We start from the raw sequence: 16,802 nt of genomic DNA, 5'->3' as shown, positions 1-16,802 counted from the left end.
TGTAATGATGCAAACCAGCTGCCTACAAAACTTTAAGAAGCCTGAATTTAGAAATTCTCCTTGTGTGGGATCAATTGTATAGTGATTATAGGTGAGTCCCATTGAGAAATGGCAGTCTGAGAACTCCCTAATCTGTGACATAGTTATGAATTTCAGTCTAGTAACAATTTTCTTGCTATCTGCTTCAACAGCAAATGTGAACTCATGACGTGGCTGCCTTAGGCTTTGCAGACCTGAATGCCTTGAGTTACCAGTCATTAGGAACAGTTTTATTTGCCATTTACCTAAAATCCCTCAGGTCAATATGCATAACTCAGTGACACCATGAATCAATAGGTTTGACATTATATGATATATAAGAAGTTATCTTCTTAATCCCATAATTTACAGTTATCATCAAAATTTTGATATCTTTAATTTGTTATATTGAGGAAGAAATTTCTGAGAATAGTTTTTCTGAAGTAAATAGTTTCAAATATGAAAACCTACAGTTAGGCATTGTGTATGAGTACTCAATTTTTCACTAGCAATGAAGAAAACAAAGTGACTAGGGAAATCAATGGGAATTGCTGGAAGTTCTGTATTTTTTTTTAAATTGGGTTGTTTATTTGGTTACTTTTATATGGATTTATGTCCTTGTCATTAAGCACCCAAGTACAAAACTCTTGGCCTCGGGTAGTTTGTGATTTCTCTTCTATTTATCTTGATTAGAGGAAGATTGCAAATCCCTTACAGGAAAGCGAAGAAAATGTTAATTCTCTTCACTACTGAAAAAGAAATATTTGAATTAACACCTGATGATTAAAGAGTTTTATTAGTTTTAAAGGTGAAAAACAGTACCTCAGATGTTCAGGGGAGAAAAGTAGGGAAAGAAAAAGAAAAGATATGCACAGTAGGAAGAGAAATCTGAAAACTGTAAAATGAGATTAACAAGAGTATTTCTCATTTAAGGTTTATGTTTGATCATGAATTAAAGGCCTTGGAGCCAAAATAATATGCCTTTTTTTTTTGACTGTTAGTTAGTTTTATTTTTAATTGTCAATTCAATGGCAAGATTCCTGATCAGCATTCGGGTGTAGTATTTAACAAGACAAATCGCGTTTTCTGAAAAGATATGTGCAGAACTATAATACTTCCTGTTTGTCAGTCATGGTCTTTGTTATGTATAAAGTGGTCTCTGTTTGACTGAAGCACAGAGCAGGGACACCTGTGAGATCACATTCCTGAGGTGTGCTGAATGCCATTGAAGCTCGCTGACTCCTTGAATAAGCACCTCATGCAAACACATCTTAAAAGATCAAAAAGCTGCAGGTAAGTAACAATTCACTGAAAAACTTGCACTCTGCTGCACCAATGATTTATTTGATAGGATGACTGTCTATGCTGTACATTTCTTTAAATACAAATAATAGCGGTATCTTTGCTCTTACTCTAATAGAGGATAAGTGGTACTTTTGTAGTGGTATTTGTTCATTAAATGCTCAGCAAAGGTGATGTATTTTGCCACTGCATGAAGTTGTTACAACAATGTAGTCCTCAGGCATTAATTCTGCAGTCTTATGTGCTAAAAAGCATATTTTCTAGGCCATTAAATAAAATATGTAAAACATTGAATGGCTTTGAACATCAGATTAAAAGCCATTCAGCCCTAAATTTCACTGACAGTGAAATGCCATCCTAACATCCCTCTGTAGGATTAAAACACGACAACTCTGAGTCTGCACGTGCTGTGCTGAGAGAATTGCAGCAGGATCTGTTTGATCACTGAAGCAAGAGAGAAAGGACCATGATAAAATCTTGATCTCTGTCTGATCCCTGAAACCATATTGGCTAATTGACCAGGTCTGCAGTCCTAGTAAGAGAGAATTATATCAGAAGTTATGGAGAGGAATGACCCTTCAGATAGACCCTGTGATTTTGGTGTACTTGCTTCTGCCAACAGGCTGCCCAACTGGCACTTGTCAGGTGATGACCTTGCAGAAGATGAAACAGAAAAAGCAATGCTGGTAGGAAAAGAAAAAAATTGTTAAGAGAGATTGTTATAACCCTAGATGTTAAGAATTTTAGACTTTCTGAGTTAAAAGGCACAGACCCTCAAGAAAACACTACATTTGACCTGAAGTTGTAGAGAAGGCTTCCAAAATTGATTGATAGCACTAGGATTATAGATATGTAGTTTGAATAGAAGTGTGTAATATCACATGGTAGAAAACTTGGAGTTTAAGGTTTTAGAATATAGTAACATATATAAAACAAAATAAAAGTTTTAGAGCAGTAGCTAGTCCTTCTTCTTCACCTTCTTCTTCAGAGGTTTAGCTGGTATTGTGTAATTAGACAGAAAAGTCCACATTGTGGGACACAGGTGATTAGTTATTAAGTTAAAAGTAAAAACAATTCAAGTGTCATTTCTTAATTAGATAGTTTTTCCCTAAAAGACCTTATAGAGATAGATATGGAGCCCTTTTGTAGCTTGTTAGTGAAATGCTGTAGAACTCATTACTTGTAAGACTGTAATATAAATAAGAATTAATAAACACATGAGTCCAAACACAAAATGACATCTCTGTGCATTTAATCCCAACCCTGACCAAAGCAAAAAAAAGAAGACAGAAATTGACAAGAGATGATATTTTGAAGTGCCTTGAGAGCTCCACAATAGGACTTAAAGGACTCTGTGGTCTTTCCAGCCTGTTAGCAAATAAGTAATTGCTGAGAGTCAGTCAAATGATGAATTGAGACAATGGTTATCTACAAAAGGCTTATTTACTGTACCTTTTATCTTTGAGGCCGTGATCTTTCTGAGAGGATCTGCAGATGGCTGCCATTTACCCAGACAGACGAACTCATGTACAGCAAAAGGAGAGGCAGAGACACCCAGGCTGACATTTCTACTGTGTGGTTTGAAGGTACAGCGTAAAGCCCAGGGTCTGTACTGTCCTTGGGGTGCTCATCTGCAAAGGTGAGTAAAAGGCTAAATGGATCTAGAAGAAAAATGACTGCAAAGGACAGATAAGGACTATGTTCCTGTGGATCCGTTTCTACGCAGACATGAAAAGAGGATGAATGCCAGAGGACTGCTGACATACCATGTCATGACAGCCAACTCTGAAAGTGAGATTAATTGGCAGCAGACCTACTTTGAAGGGATCTTGATGGCTGGGTATGAATCAGGATCATGGAGGGGCAGTCTGTGGGTGTCTGTTGGCAGCTCTTGGCTGCATGTGCACTCTGTGGGGCACAGCTGAATGCAAAACACGCCTTTCTCAGGTAAAGATGGAGAAAGAGCATTCAGAGAGCGCTATGAAGGGAGCTGGGGAACCTAAGGAACGGGTAGGAAAAGGATGGAGGGACAGGTGATGAGGAGGGGTTGAGAAGGGAGGTAGGAGCAGTGCTAACTTAATACACAGGCAGTCTATAGCCTTGAAAATGAGAGATAGGCAAGAGATTTATAATGATTTAATTGAGGGAATGACAGTGATAATCCAGGAGACCTGGCAGGTACCAATTAGAATGAACAGAGCGAGGGGAAAATGTTTATGATAAACAACAGCACCCAAATGCTTCCTGAATTTGAGGGAGATGCACAAGAACAAAATGTTTGCAGTAACTTATCTAAATCATTAGCAATGTTCCGCCAGGTCATTACTGCACTGTCCAGAACTCTGAGTCCTTTATTGTTTCTCCATTCAGTCTTTTCCTTTTCATTTACTAGCAGTTTTTGGCCTGCTCGTGCAGGTTTTGTTCAAGTAGATTTCCCTTTCAGTCTCAAATTAGTGAGAGTTTCACCTAAGCAATGCCTGAAGTGTTTGGTTCTTCAAGCTATTATTTCAGTATTGTAAAGCCATTATTCATCAGCAGTCAATTTGTGTGTGTACCTGATGTGCTCTACCTGAATTAAAAAAAGACACTGCAAGAAACTGTGAGACAAAGCTTGGAGCACTGTCCATGAGCAGTTCTAAGAATAATTTTTACTGATGAACAAAGTATAATTAATTTTAAATTAATTTCTAATGTTTATAAAAATGGTAATGTCAGTTGGGGAGTTGTGCTTAATTGAGCACAAATAGTTTTGTTTTGTTTTTTTAGTAGTTTCACAGTGATAGAAAATTCAAAAAGAAGTACTTCAAATTCTGAGCAGGTATATTCAAACTTTTTCTATGATAAAAGGTATAAATGCTGAAGACATCTGAAGTGACTTTTGGTGAGTTTCTACAAAAACCTGAACATTTTTGAACTCTTTATCATTGTGATGCGAAGGAAGTTTTCCTTTGCTTTGCTTTGCTTTGCTCTGCTCTTGGATGTCTACATTTCTGCTGCCCTTAGCATGTGAAGTTCTCCTCATGACTGTGTCCTTTGCTGAACTTTTCAACTGTGCCACTGGCATCAAAATACACTTTACTTTTTCCTCTGACTGTCTGCCAGCAAATATCCTTCTATGCTCACCTGATATCAAGGAGGTGAATATCTCTCCATGGGTTGCATAGCTCATTGCAGAGTCTCTCTAATTTAGAATGCATTTTTACTTTTAGCTTTTTTGTTTTATGATGACTTTGGCATTTTTTTCTTCACATTTTACCAACTTTTTTTGTAGCTGTGTTCATTTACCTTAAACCCGCGTTAACTTTCCTCTACCTTTTCTGTACTTGTTTTAGAAATTTGAAAAAGCCCTGTGATGTCACCTGTGCTGTGTGATTGGCAAGAACATTCTTGCAACCAATTTTTTTGAAAAACAACTTGAAGACTATTTTTTACTTTAGATTCATGTTCTTCAAGGGAAGTGAATCTGCATTCTGGCTCAGAAGCTCATTTCTTGGAGCAGAGACTTTATGTTTACTCATTTATTTATTTTCATTGTTTGGTACCATCTGGAGGTGACTTATTTTGTGGGAAAAGAAAAATGAATCAAACTTTGCTACCACAGAGGACCTCAGGAACTTCAATTACTATCCACAATATCTTGAGAGCTAATAAAAGCAGACAACATGCCATTTCCTGATGATGTCTCTCCTCTTCACACATTCTTTCAGGGCTAATCTAGTGCTCTGAGAAAGGGTTCTTGTGTTTCATAAAAGGAGTCCTTCATTGTCACAAGCCTTAGCATACTGCTTTGGTACACGTGCCCCTGAAACACATTTCATGCCTCATCTGTTACCTAAATGAGATGTGAAAGCATTTCACACCTCGTTTACATTTGCGCAGTTTTACGGAGCAGCGTAGATGCAGTTCCACTGAAAGTAGCGAAATGAGGTCACCAACCCCCTTCTCTCTCCTTGTATTGCATCCACACGGCCTGATCCTTTCAGTTCACTAAACTGGAAATGAATATCTATTTTTCTGAAGAAAGTTACTGCAAAAAAAAAAGCCAGCATCCACCAGCGTGTGGCAGTCATTGGCATTTTACAGAGATGTAAGCTGTCCACGCCAAAAATAAAAATGTAAGCTATGCATTTACATGAGATATCTGAACCCAGAGTGATTTCTCCTGCACTGAGCAGAATATAATCAAGGTGAATAAACAGGAAAATTGACTAAACTGATATGAGAATAACACCACAAAAAAGGCAATAAGAAATCCTTGCACCTCTGCTACCCCCTCCTTGGCTGAGTTAGCAGCAGAAAACTGCCAAGTGTGTCCAAGGTGTCAAGGGCAGCTGAAAGTCAGGGCAGATCCATGGCTCTGGAAATCCTAGATCAATTTCTGGAGAACTGCAGGGATTTGACTACAATGCCTGGGTTCTTGCTGCTTTATATGGTGCTTTTGCACTAGCAGAGACAAATTTCTTCGTTTTTAAAAAGAAATTGTTATTTTTGAACTTTTTATAAAGAGCTGTGTAACAGAGGACAGTGAAGGTCCAAGAATGTAGTGATACAAATTCAGCCACTTCTGTTCTTTCATCAGCTGAACTCCCAGTGTTGAAAATAGTGGAAATAGAAACTTACAAGGTGCCCTCACTGTTTGTCACCTTGCTGAGACACAAACTGAAAATACTAACTTTCTTTGTCAGGGAACCCTTGTTTTTCTTCTAGTGCTCTATGTTTTTTTATGTGATCAGGGTGCTTTGACTGAACTTCAGCTCACATAATTCTGAGAGTATGAAATAACCATTTACGTCTGAGCAGTCAGACTTGACTGCTGCTGTGAATAGAAAGAGACCACATTTCAATATCGTGGCTATTCTCATAGGAGAAAATGGGGCATGGTTTAAAGCATGATGAGAGGTGAGAGCCTTTTACTTTTTGTGTGTGCAAAGAAAAACTAAGTGTGTGTACTGATGTAAGCCAAGATGAATCCCTCTCCTTTATCTTCTAATGAAAGGAAGACATTAGGGTAAAAGAGAAAATTCTCATATGTTTCTGAGATGAGGCCATACACAGCTTTTCAGTGTCCTGCCCCACTGATACTAATGGTTCTCATTTCATTTGATACCTACAGGAAAGGCAGATGAGGGATGCCAGTGCATAAACAAAGAAGCAAACAAACCAAAGCTGTCTTGGCTCCCACCTTGTGACAGCAGAAATATTATTGGTCAAGTGGAAAAGGACAAAATCTTTTGAGGAAGAAGTGCTATTTCCAAGCTTTATGAGAGGAATCGCAAACATTAAAAATGAATGAACTGGAGATTACAAAATACTGGTTGTTTTTACAAAAATAACGAGAGGGAACGTGGTGGGCCTGGTGGAGATAAGTGAGAATAATGCGCTGAAATGCTTGTCTTACAAGGCTCTGGGGTTAAATCACTATGTGAGCATGAAGATTTAATGATTCAGGTTTCTTTTAATGGCTGTCTCTTTGGCTCAGTTCTGTCTGGTGCTGTGGCCCATCAGGCACCCCTGGAGGAGGCGCTCGGAGTGATTCACAGGATCCCTCTCCTTGTGTTCAGCTGTAATGAAATAGGGAAAATAGTTTGGTTTGCTCAGTTATTCAAGCATGTACCTAGAATGGTTTTCTCTCTCTCTGCTCTACCTTTTATGTTTTCCTGTTATTTTGTGCCTGCTTTTTCTGCAGCTTTCAGGCAGGGCCAGTTAGTGAGGTGTCTGTCCTGTGCTACAAGGCACTTGCATACATGGATAAACACAGCTCAAAGCAGACTTTTTATCTTGTGTGGGCAAGTGTTTTGGCTGCTTCACTGGGGAGCAGAGCCAAGCTCACTACATTCCTGATAAAATACCCTGCCCTGATTTTGCAGCTTGCCACACCATTGTGAGGTTCAGAAAAATCCCAGCCCAGTGTTTTTTCTGGCCCCTGTAATGCTATAAGTGTCAGGTGTATATTTTATTTCCCATTTTTGTTGTATTTTGATTTGCTTTCGCTTTGTTCTGGCTGCAATGTGTTGGAGGATTTAAGGCATGATTCCACCCTCGCTTTTGCTCTGCAAGGAAAACTTCCTGAGAAATACCCTGGGAACACGATGCTTCTTCAATTCATATCTGGAAACACTAAAAAGAAGCAGTATACTAATTGATGAGGAAAAATATCTCCAAGGCTAAATTACTGTGTGTGGATAGACTGGAAATATTTACAGTGAACCCTGCCAGATCTGAGGAATTAGGTGCAGTGCCTGCTTTTACCATGGGAAATTTGACCAGCTTTAAAAGTACTAAGGAGATTTATTCACAAACTCCTGGAAATCCGGTATTTGAAGTTGTTTCAGGTCAACATAAATGGGCAAGCAGTTAAATGGGGAAAGTGACATTTTCCCTGGCTTGGCACCCAAGTCCTACTAGTGATCTAAATTGCAAAGCTCAATGTTATGAAAGAACTTCACTGAGCATATTCTTCAGGTTAGTGTAAAGGTCAGAAGTAAGTATCTTTGAAGGGTTCATGTTGATCTGTGGTAAAAAGTTTCTTGGCTTCAGCTCTGCAGTTTCCACTGCCAATCTCAAATCTGCCAGACCTCTGCACCAGTTGCTTGCAAGTGAAGGAGGGTTTGCACAGGAACTCTCCATACTCTATACCTCTGAGCAATAAAAATAATCAGACTTGAGATCTAGTCATATCTGCTGAAAAAAACCCACATGAAGGCCTCTTGGAGCAGTCTTGGACCATCACAGCTCTATCACAGGCTAGGCTGATAGTGCCACAAATGCTAAACTAACAGCTTCTGTGGAGCAGACGAGAGGGGAGAAAAGAATGGTAAAGCAAAAAATATGGAAGATAATTTCTCCTAAGTGGATAACAGGATCAATGAAGAAATGGAGATGTAAAAAAGTTTGAAAAAGATAAGGGGAAGCCCAGTTGCTTAACTAAGGCCAAATAATTCTGATTTTGCCTAGCAAAGCACCGCTTTATTTTGCTAGGCAAAATAATGACATTTTTTGTGCAAACTTCAGCATTGGAAAGAGTTGTTGTTTCTCAAATGGCTAAAACTGCAGTAAGACCCTTATGTAACATAGAGACTTCTGTGGTTACACCTGATGTGAAGCAGAGGACTCCTGACCTCTGACTCACCTGGCTAGTAATCAGTTTCTCCTGCTTAGATTAGCCTTTTCAAAGAAACTGTTGGCTACTTGATTTGGGAAGGGTTTCCTGCTGTTCTGCAAAACGTTAAAGGCATATGGCCGTGCTGTTAAAAAAATGTCACAGATTCCATCTATGTTCTACCCTAACACAGGGGCAGAAGTTGTGCTACCTAGGAGGGACATGGGAGCAGAGAGAAAACTTGTAAATACTTGGATACTTGCAAAATTTGGATTCTTTTCCAACCTATCTGGAACTTCATGATCTCACTCTGAGGGTAATGGAGTGAAAAGCTAATGAAAGTCAGGGGCCTGAAGAAATATTTTGTTTTTTTCCATCTGTCCATTTCTCAGCAACTGTGTCTTGTGTAGGCAGATCCCCAACTAAATTGTGAAATGTTGCATCCATTATCGCGGCATTTACTGTTTAGATGAACATCTTAAGCTGCCAGAATATTCAACAGTGGAGCCCTCAGTGAAAATATAGTGTGCTCCATCAAGAACTTGGCTGTTCTTACATGTCAAGTGTTTTTCAGAAAGACATTGCTTTATTTTTGGCTTTATTTAGAAGAGCATGGAAGTGTCAACAATTTATTCACGGTGTGAGACAAACAGATATTAATAGAATTTTAATGAAGGCCTTTCAACAGGATTTGAAGGTTTTTTTACTGAGTGTTTTGTGTGTTCCTGTTAATATCGGGAGAGTGAAAAATGCAAGTGTCATAGGACAAGTATGGAAACAACTTGCCAAAGACAGCAAGAAATAAGAAAGTAAGGAGACAATTTCAGCTGGGCAGTGCCAGAGGCTCTGTCAAGAGCCAAAGCCAAGACAATTATTTACAGATTTCCTTGCAAATTATGGTGTAATAGAGTGGACAGACTTGGGGACACTTGAAATGCATCTTCACGTATTACGCCAAAGTGGAAAGGGCTTTCTTGTTTTGGGTTCATCCCGTGTCTCTCTTCAAAAAGTTACTTCTTATTTCTGCCTTTTTATATATCTGTTTCAAAACAGCTGCTACCTGCTAGTACTCTCTTAAAAGCCTATATTCTTAAATACTCAGAGGCACAGTTTCAGGCCTCCGGCTTCCCATCCTTACACTTCAGTGACCTTAATAATGCCTCTGCCTCCTGAAGTGATAAAGAGGGGGTGTGCTTCTGTTGGGCCCTGCTCTCTGAAGTGAAATATTGAAGCTTTTATTTTGTTAGTGAGAAAATCCTCACTATGAACTCTCTCATCTCTGACCCCGTATTTTGTTACTGTACTGTAATCTTTTTGCACTAATGCTAGTGCTAATGCCAAATTTTTGCGGGGAGGGCATGATGTATCTATGGAAGGCAGCTTCCAAAGACTCAGTGTCCTTCCCTGACAAAAATGACCCTTTCATTAGTGGGCAAGAACATAAAGGTTGGCTGTCACCAAGTGCTTGGTACCAGCCATCTGAATGCAGTAAGGGTGCTTGTGGCTTCTCTTATATTAGTCCACAGATCAGCTTTATAATCATCAATTTCAGTTCCAACACAGCACACTGCTGAAGGGCACAGCTTCAGATGCAATTCATTCCCCAATGAACACTGATAAGTCCATCCCTTCTAAATCCTTCTGCCTTTATATTGTTAGAAATATTGCCTGCTCTTAATGTAGTGCATGGCTCAGTCACATTTCCTTGGCCCTCTGCAGTTAATTTGGACAGTTTGGTGGCTCTCACCTGGTCCCTGGCCTTTGAAAAGCTGTAAGATGCTGGGGGTGATGTGGCTGGGTGCTTATTCAGGGTCCCAGAAAAAGAAACCAGATTGGCAGTAGTGATTTGGTGGGATGTGTAGATATAGGACTAATTAACTTAAATCTTAGTGTGTATCAAAACAAAGACCTGTAAATGTAGACAAGTTTTTCCTCAGTCCCAGGACAGATTCCTCACATGGAGTGCTGCCACCTACACTTGCCCTGTTAGACTTGGGCTTTCAGTATGGAGGCTACAGGGAATCAAAACTAAAAACCTTGCTCTTACATAAGGCTTTTAAAGGAGCTGAGTTACAGCTAAATAGTAATTATACTGAAAATAGTTTACTAACCTCTTCAGGAAGCCAACTCCACTCCTAGGTTTAATTCAGAGAAAGGTTTTATTGAAGTCAATAGAAAAAAATTAGGATCCCTCCCTCCAGCATCCAAGGGCCTCAGGGTATGAAGAAATTGCTGCAAAATACTGTGGTGATGTCCTAAAGGGAAAACCCAACACAGCAGCTCCAGTTTGGTTTGCTCTAACAGCTTTTGCTCTTAGGAGCACCTTCCATTTCAGGTTTTTAAACTTTTATCTTGGAGGGCAGGGCAAGTTCACTGCTCACATCCAGCAGGAGCTGATGCCAAAAGTACAGTTCAGTTTGATTCCTGACACTGAACACAAGCAAAAGAAAAGAGGAAACAAGTATTCACTGGCTATAAGGGAGCCTGTGTTTGCAGAAACCCTTCTTCCCTCTCCCTCTCCTATTTTTTTTTACTTTCACTCTATACAATGGCAGCTTGTTTTGTCAAGATTTCCGCCTGTGAAATAGCTGACTAGTTTTACAGTCTTTTATGCATGCTCACCTGCACCAGGACAACAGAAGCAACAATATGTTTCAGCTGCATCTTGGGGGAAATGCACTACAATCACAGGAGACACCAGACAGATCCCTTTCCCATTAGACTCTAAGAAGAACTCCTGCACCTGCTCATGCTATCAAACACCCTTGGTCCCCTGGGCAGTGTGTGAGATGCAGCTTCTTTCTCCCAGTCTTCAGTGCCCCCATCTCCTACCTGCTAGTTCCATTTATTATGCAGGCCTCACGGGTAATTGTCCAGTCTTTCCAGCCTCCTGTGTGCATGACCTTGCCCTTAAGATTTAATTCTGAAGGCACTTAAAAAAAAAAAATCTATTTTCTCCTCCTGCTTTCCTCCCTTTTATTTATTTTTCTATGCATGTGTCTCATGTGCTGAATATTAAGCAGGAAAACAAAGATGTATATCATCTGGAGCACAGGTGCACCTACCAGGCAGAGAGGGAAAACAAAACAATTCATTTAGAGGGTTTTGATTCACTATTGTCCGCTCATACTTTATTCGACAGCCTGATATGACACCTTGAGTCCGCCCACGCCTGCATGCAGCTTAGAATGGAGATGTTTTCTTGGCTCCTCCACACTGTAAATTTTTTGCCACAGCTCCACTTGAAGTTGCTTGGCACGGGTGCTTTGCTAAGTACACTAAAGTGGGGGAGGATAGGGAGGGGATGAGAGAAGAGTGAAGAGTGAAAAATTAAAGAAAAACTAAAAGGAAAAAACATGAAATAAAAAGAGTATCTCAAATATTTATAAATTTATTTATTTCCCAAATTTTCTAGTCTCACTCCTATTGCCTAAGGGCAAAGTTTCCATTCATTTTCTGGGTTTGTGGTTTTGGTGTGTGTCGGACAATCCTTTGTCTAGCAGGACATGAGGGCATAGATCACCTCTGGGTGACTTTGGCTGGAGGCTTGAGTAGCAAGGACAGAAAAGCAACCTCTCTGTAGAAATATTTTCTTTTTACTTACCAGCTTAAGTCTTTGTTTTAGAGGAACAAGTGGTTAGTCAAGTTCCCCAAATATTTTATTCTGTTCTGCTAAGAGTAGGCAGCAAAAATGACTCTTACATGGCTTAGGGGTGGATCTGCCTCTCCTTGTTTTTCTCTGACTTGCTGCATATCCTTGTAAGGTCACTTCACTCCATGTGCTTTTTCTTTCCTTTCTTTGTCTCCTAAAACTTTAAGCTCTTCTTGATTCAAAATGTTGTCTTTGATGTGTTTGCTTTATATCTTCCACACAGGAATTGATGAACTCTGTGGCAGCAGTGGCATGTGGGTGGAATCTGCTCACTGTTGTCTTACCTGGTAGAGAAGGAGATGGAATGTGAATTGTCCTGATACCCATGTCTGTGGCCTCACCCCATTTTACTGTAAATCCAAGGTTGGACCAAGTTAATTTGTTTTACTCTGGAGCTGGAGGTAGAGAGCAGCACTCCCCACTTCTTCTGGCCCTTTTTAGGGTGCTGTAAGCGCACACTGGAGAAATGGAGAGTTGGAAGTGCAGTGACTCCCACGTTATTTCTGCTGTAGCTCTGCCACTGCAGGCTGCAGAAAGATGTGTATATAGGGGGAAAAAACCCCAGCATCAAGTTATATGTTTACGGACTATGAGCTAACTCTTGCCCCCAGGAGCAAGATCTTGGAGTTTTGACAGATCCTTCAAATCATAAACATTTTTTTTTAGTGGAAAACCAATTAAATTGTTCGGAATTGCCAAGAAAGGATTAAAAAACAAAGTAGAAAATAACCTTGGTTCACTCCTATCTTTAATACCATGTATATTTCTCATCTCCTTGTCTCAGGAAGAATGTAGTGGAACTAAAAAGGATTCACAGGCAAAGGGAGTGAGCAAAGACAACTAAATAAACTAGGACTCTTCAGTCTGGAAAAGACATGGTAAAATCTTGAAAGGCACTGAGTAAAGCCTATAAGAATTGATTGTGTGCTGTTTGTGCCAGTGGGAGAGCTAAAGTGCATGGAGTGAGGCTCAAGAGAGCAAGGCTCAAACCAAATAAAGAGCAGCGGGGGACTGCTCATGCAGTGGGCACATGTGTGCAGCTCTGCCCCAGAGTTCCAAGGGGAGCTGCATAAATCTGTCCAGTCTGTCAACTGCTGTGGCTTCAAGATGGTTAAAGTATTTCACAACAGTAAAAAAGATAATGGCCACAGGAGGAGCCTGAGATCCGTGGATCTTGGACAGATTCTGAGGGATCACCTTCCCTGAGGAATGCCAGAAAGAGCAGTAGTTGGAGTGAGTAGCGATACCTAACACTTTTACCAAAATCTTCAAGCTAAAGATCAAGGATATTAAATAATTATAGGCACTGTTGGAATAAGATATTTCCTTAGGACAGGAGGAGGAGGCAGTGAGGAATAAAAAACAGAGTGGCACATTAGGACAGGAAAGGAAAACCTGGGAGAGGCTTCTTTGTGTACTAACAAGATGTGTTAACAGAGGTTTTGCCACGCTGCCTGGCAGGACAGTGACTCACATGTTTCATAATCTGCTGTGCCGGCCCTGGATGTGGCTCATGGTCATCTCTGAGCCAGGAGAGATGCACCAGTTTGGAAAAGCACTTAATGAATGGGCTACTAGGGGAAAATCACAACCCATTTGCAAAGAAAGATAAAAAGCAAAATAAAACTTTGGATTTGGCTGAACTCAAGCTACTAAGAGAAAAGCAGGAAGCTGTTTCCTCTAAAAAGAATTAATTCTCTTCAGGTGGACATCCCTGGCAGTGTTTAAGGCCAGGTTGGGGCTCTGAGTTTAATGAAAGGTGTCCCTGCCCATGGCAGGGATTGCTGGAACTAGATGATCTTTAAGGTCCCTTAAAACCAAAACCATTCTGTGATTCTTTGATGGCACATGGAGGACTTAAAGAAATTTTCCTAAAATGGTGAGTCAAAAGTGGAGGAGTGTGGAGTGCAGACTAGCTACTTTTAGCTAGTCTTTGGTGGGTTAAATGAGAGAAGGACCAAAGAAAAGTCCTTATTGAAAATCATCCTGTGCATGGAAAGAGCATCCCTAGTTGACAACGGTGGTGCAGTATAACCCTAAAAGAAATAGCAGAAGCCACAGCTCAAGAGAGTAAGAGATAATCAGGTATTCTGAAGGATAAAGTTCTGGAAAAATTACACTGGGTTAAAATATGCTTGAGCTGTAGAAAGCACCCAGGTAGGAACTGGAAGGAAATAAATAGTGATCATATGTATAGTTTAATTCATAAAGAACTCATGGTGAGCCCCATGACTTATGACCTCTGACCCTGGTCCTGTGTTTGTGGATGCAGCCACTGAAGGTTGAGATAATGATGGATGGGGTGCTATGTTGATTTATGCCTGCAGTTATCAGGTTATTGTGATCAAGTTTCAAGTTTCAAGTGTGCTTTGGTTGTTTGACAAAGTTTTTCAACAACTCCTGACGAGCAAGATCTGAACTGGCTATATCAGTGCAAAGCTCATCCATCCACATGAGGGCCCTAATGAGGGTGAATGTGTTTATTCTTTAAACTGGATCTGTTCCACTGCATTAAGCATTGAAGAGGGTGTTTGTATTTCAATTAAAAGAAGTTTTATTTCAAGTTCCTTTAGTCTAATACCAAAACAGAGTCTAGAAAAGGAGGAGTTGCATTTTTATCCAGGAAGTCAATAAATAGTGGAAAAAATCCCACAAGATCCCCAGCTGTGAGATGGCCTTTACACCCTTTAAAGAAATCAAACAATTTGTTCTTGCATATTGAATATGTGAGAACTTGCCCTTCTGTACTACTATCCAAGCATCTGCACATGAGGAATAGAAAAGAGTAATCACGTAATTCTGGGTGAAAAGAAGAGCCTATACCTTTCAATTTCTGTTTTGTGTCTTGATCCCACTGTGCATGGTGGGAAAATTGATGGCTCCAGGCACTTGACCAACTGTGTTTACCAAGCAGTGCTTAACCAGCTTGATAACGATTGCTAATTCTGAGTCAAACAGATTTATCTCTGTAACTCAGTCTTTCTGTGTGCAATAACCTTTCTGCATGAGTTGATTTTCAAAGATGGTTGGTGAAATGAAGTTGGATACCATTTCATTTGTACATCTGCTACTACTGTTTTTATTTACTTGAGCTGCTAAATTTTTGTGCAGCTTACAATACACACAGTGTTTTATTGGGGGTTTGAAGAAAAAATGTCTTATCTATGGAGCTGAGAAGCAGAGAAGAAGAGGGAGCCAGTGGACATTTTTCCAAATTCATAAGGAAGAAATGGAATGATTTGCACAACTTCAGAAGATACATGTGCCAATGCACTGCCACTGCAGAGCATGAATTTGCAGACTGGCCTTCTGAAACCTGCCCAGAGCCATTGTCACTTTCCAGTTTTGAAATCTGCCTGCTTGGAATAGAAGCACATAAATCTCTAATGCTTGTGATGATGCATGCCAAGTGCATTTCAATGGCGCTTGCTGTAATGACTGATTTTCACACATCAACTACGGCCTTGGACAATAGCTCTGACACCTGAAAGCATGGTTACCTGGAAAATGCTGGTAGTGGAACGTGCCAGAATTTTGTATTTCTGACATTGGTATAGTCCAATTATGGTGGGATTATTTTGGGCGTTTAAGCAAGAGAATGGGACAAAATTCTCTTTTGTGAATCTGTTTTACAAGTGATAAATTGGACTTCTGTACCATAAGTAAACCATATCTATACTAGAAAGCTTCCCAAATGCCCACATGAATCACAAAAAAGGTAGACATTCTGTTTGAAGAGAAGTGTTCTTGTTAAAAAAAGATTAGTAGCTGGTAAAACATCAGATACAGACTTATTTTAAGTGTTACAAAAGGATTTATTTTTGAACTGGAATTGTCAGAAGGTACTACTTTGCTGCTGAGCAGTGAAGCATTGTATGACAAAATAGACATGATAAAAGGAACGATTTCTTATCCCAGCAGATTTCTAGCTCTCTAGAAATACCAACCAATGATATCTAGAAACATCATTTGAACTGCTTGAGAACAGCTGGTTAGACCTAGAAGGAACTGAATAGATATAATCCACTTATTTGACTGCTGGAGAGCAAGTCCAGGGAGGAGATATTGATGACAGCAACAAAGATAAGGCAGTGAGGCACGGTGATTTCAAGAAGAGAAGAGTGCTGCTTTTGAAAGTGACCCTTCCCCAGTGACATATGACCAGATGGCCATTACAGGAGCAGAAACAGCTGATAGAATCTTAGGAAATGAACTTATGCAGAACACATTCTGATTCTTTTGGTAAATGTTGTTGTTCAAAGATGGAGCAAAGTGTTTAATAGGATCTGTTCTCTGGGCATTAGTGTGGTTCAATGAGTCCATACAAAAACTACACTAGAAAAGAGAGATATGGTATGGACTGCAAGTGCTGCTGAAAATGTCCTCTTGGTATGTGGTTGGGAAGAGACTGGTGCAGTGAATAAATGGTTGTACCAGAACATTTTCACAGCTTATGGACCATGCCTGGTTGTCACCACTGTGTGAAGACAAAGAAAACTCTGCAGAACTGGTGTAACTTTAAAAGTTTACCAGGAGATATCAATAAAAACTGCAGAGAGAGGCAAAGTAGATCTAAGCCAAACAGTTTTTCAAGAACATAGCAGCAAGGCCCACACCTAGTAACTCTTCTTTTTTTTTTTTCAACAGGTCAATAAAATCAAGCCTAAATAGATCCTTGAACAAAGATTATGAGAAAAATAAGCACATTACAGATAAAAGTTTTCAATGCTG

General features: G+C 39.9%; 1 long non-coding RNA gene across 1 annotated transcript in view; it reads left to right on the top strand.

Annotated features, from left to right (window-relative positions):
- Positions 1-5,354, top strand: part of LOC113459133 (uncharacterized) — a 117,558-nt gene extending 112,204 nt beyond the window's left edge. Inside the window, exon 3 of the long non-coding RNA XR_012580363.1 lies at positions 2,787-5,354. This is a non-coding gene — a long non-coding RNA (uncharacterized LOC113459133). The remainder of the gene's footprint in view (positions 1-2,786) is intronic.
- Positions 5,355-16,802: the final 11,448 nt, after the last annotated feature.

This window comes from Zonotrichia albicollis, chromosome 1 (genome assembly GCF_047830755.1).
Source record: "Zonotrichia albicollis isolate bZonAlb1 chromosome 1, bZonAlb1.hap1, whole genome shotgun sequence".
Classification (NCBI taxonomy): domain Eukaryota; kingdom Metazoa; phylum Chordata; class Aves; order Passeriformes; family Passerellidae; genus Zonotrichia; species Zonotrichia albicollis.
This window is presented reverse-complemented; position numbering and strand designations above follow the sequence as displayed.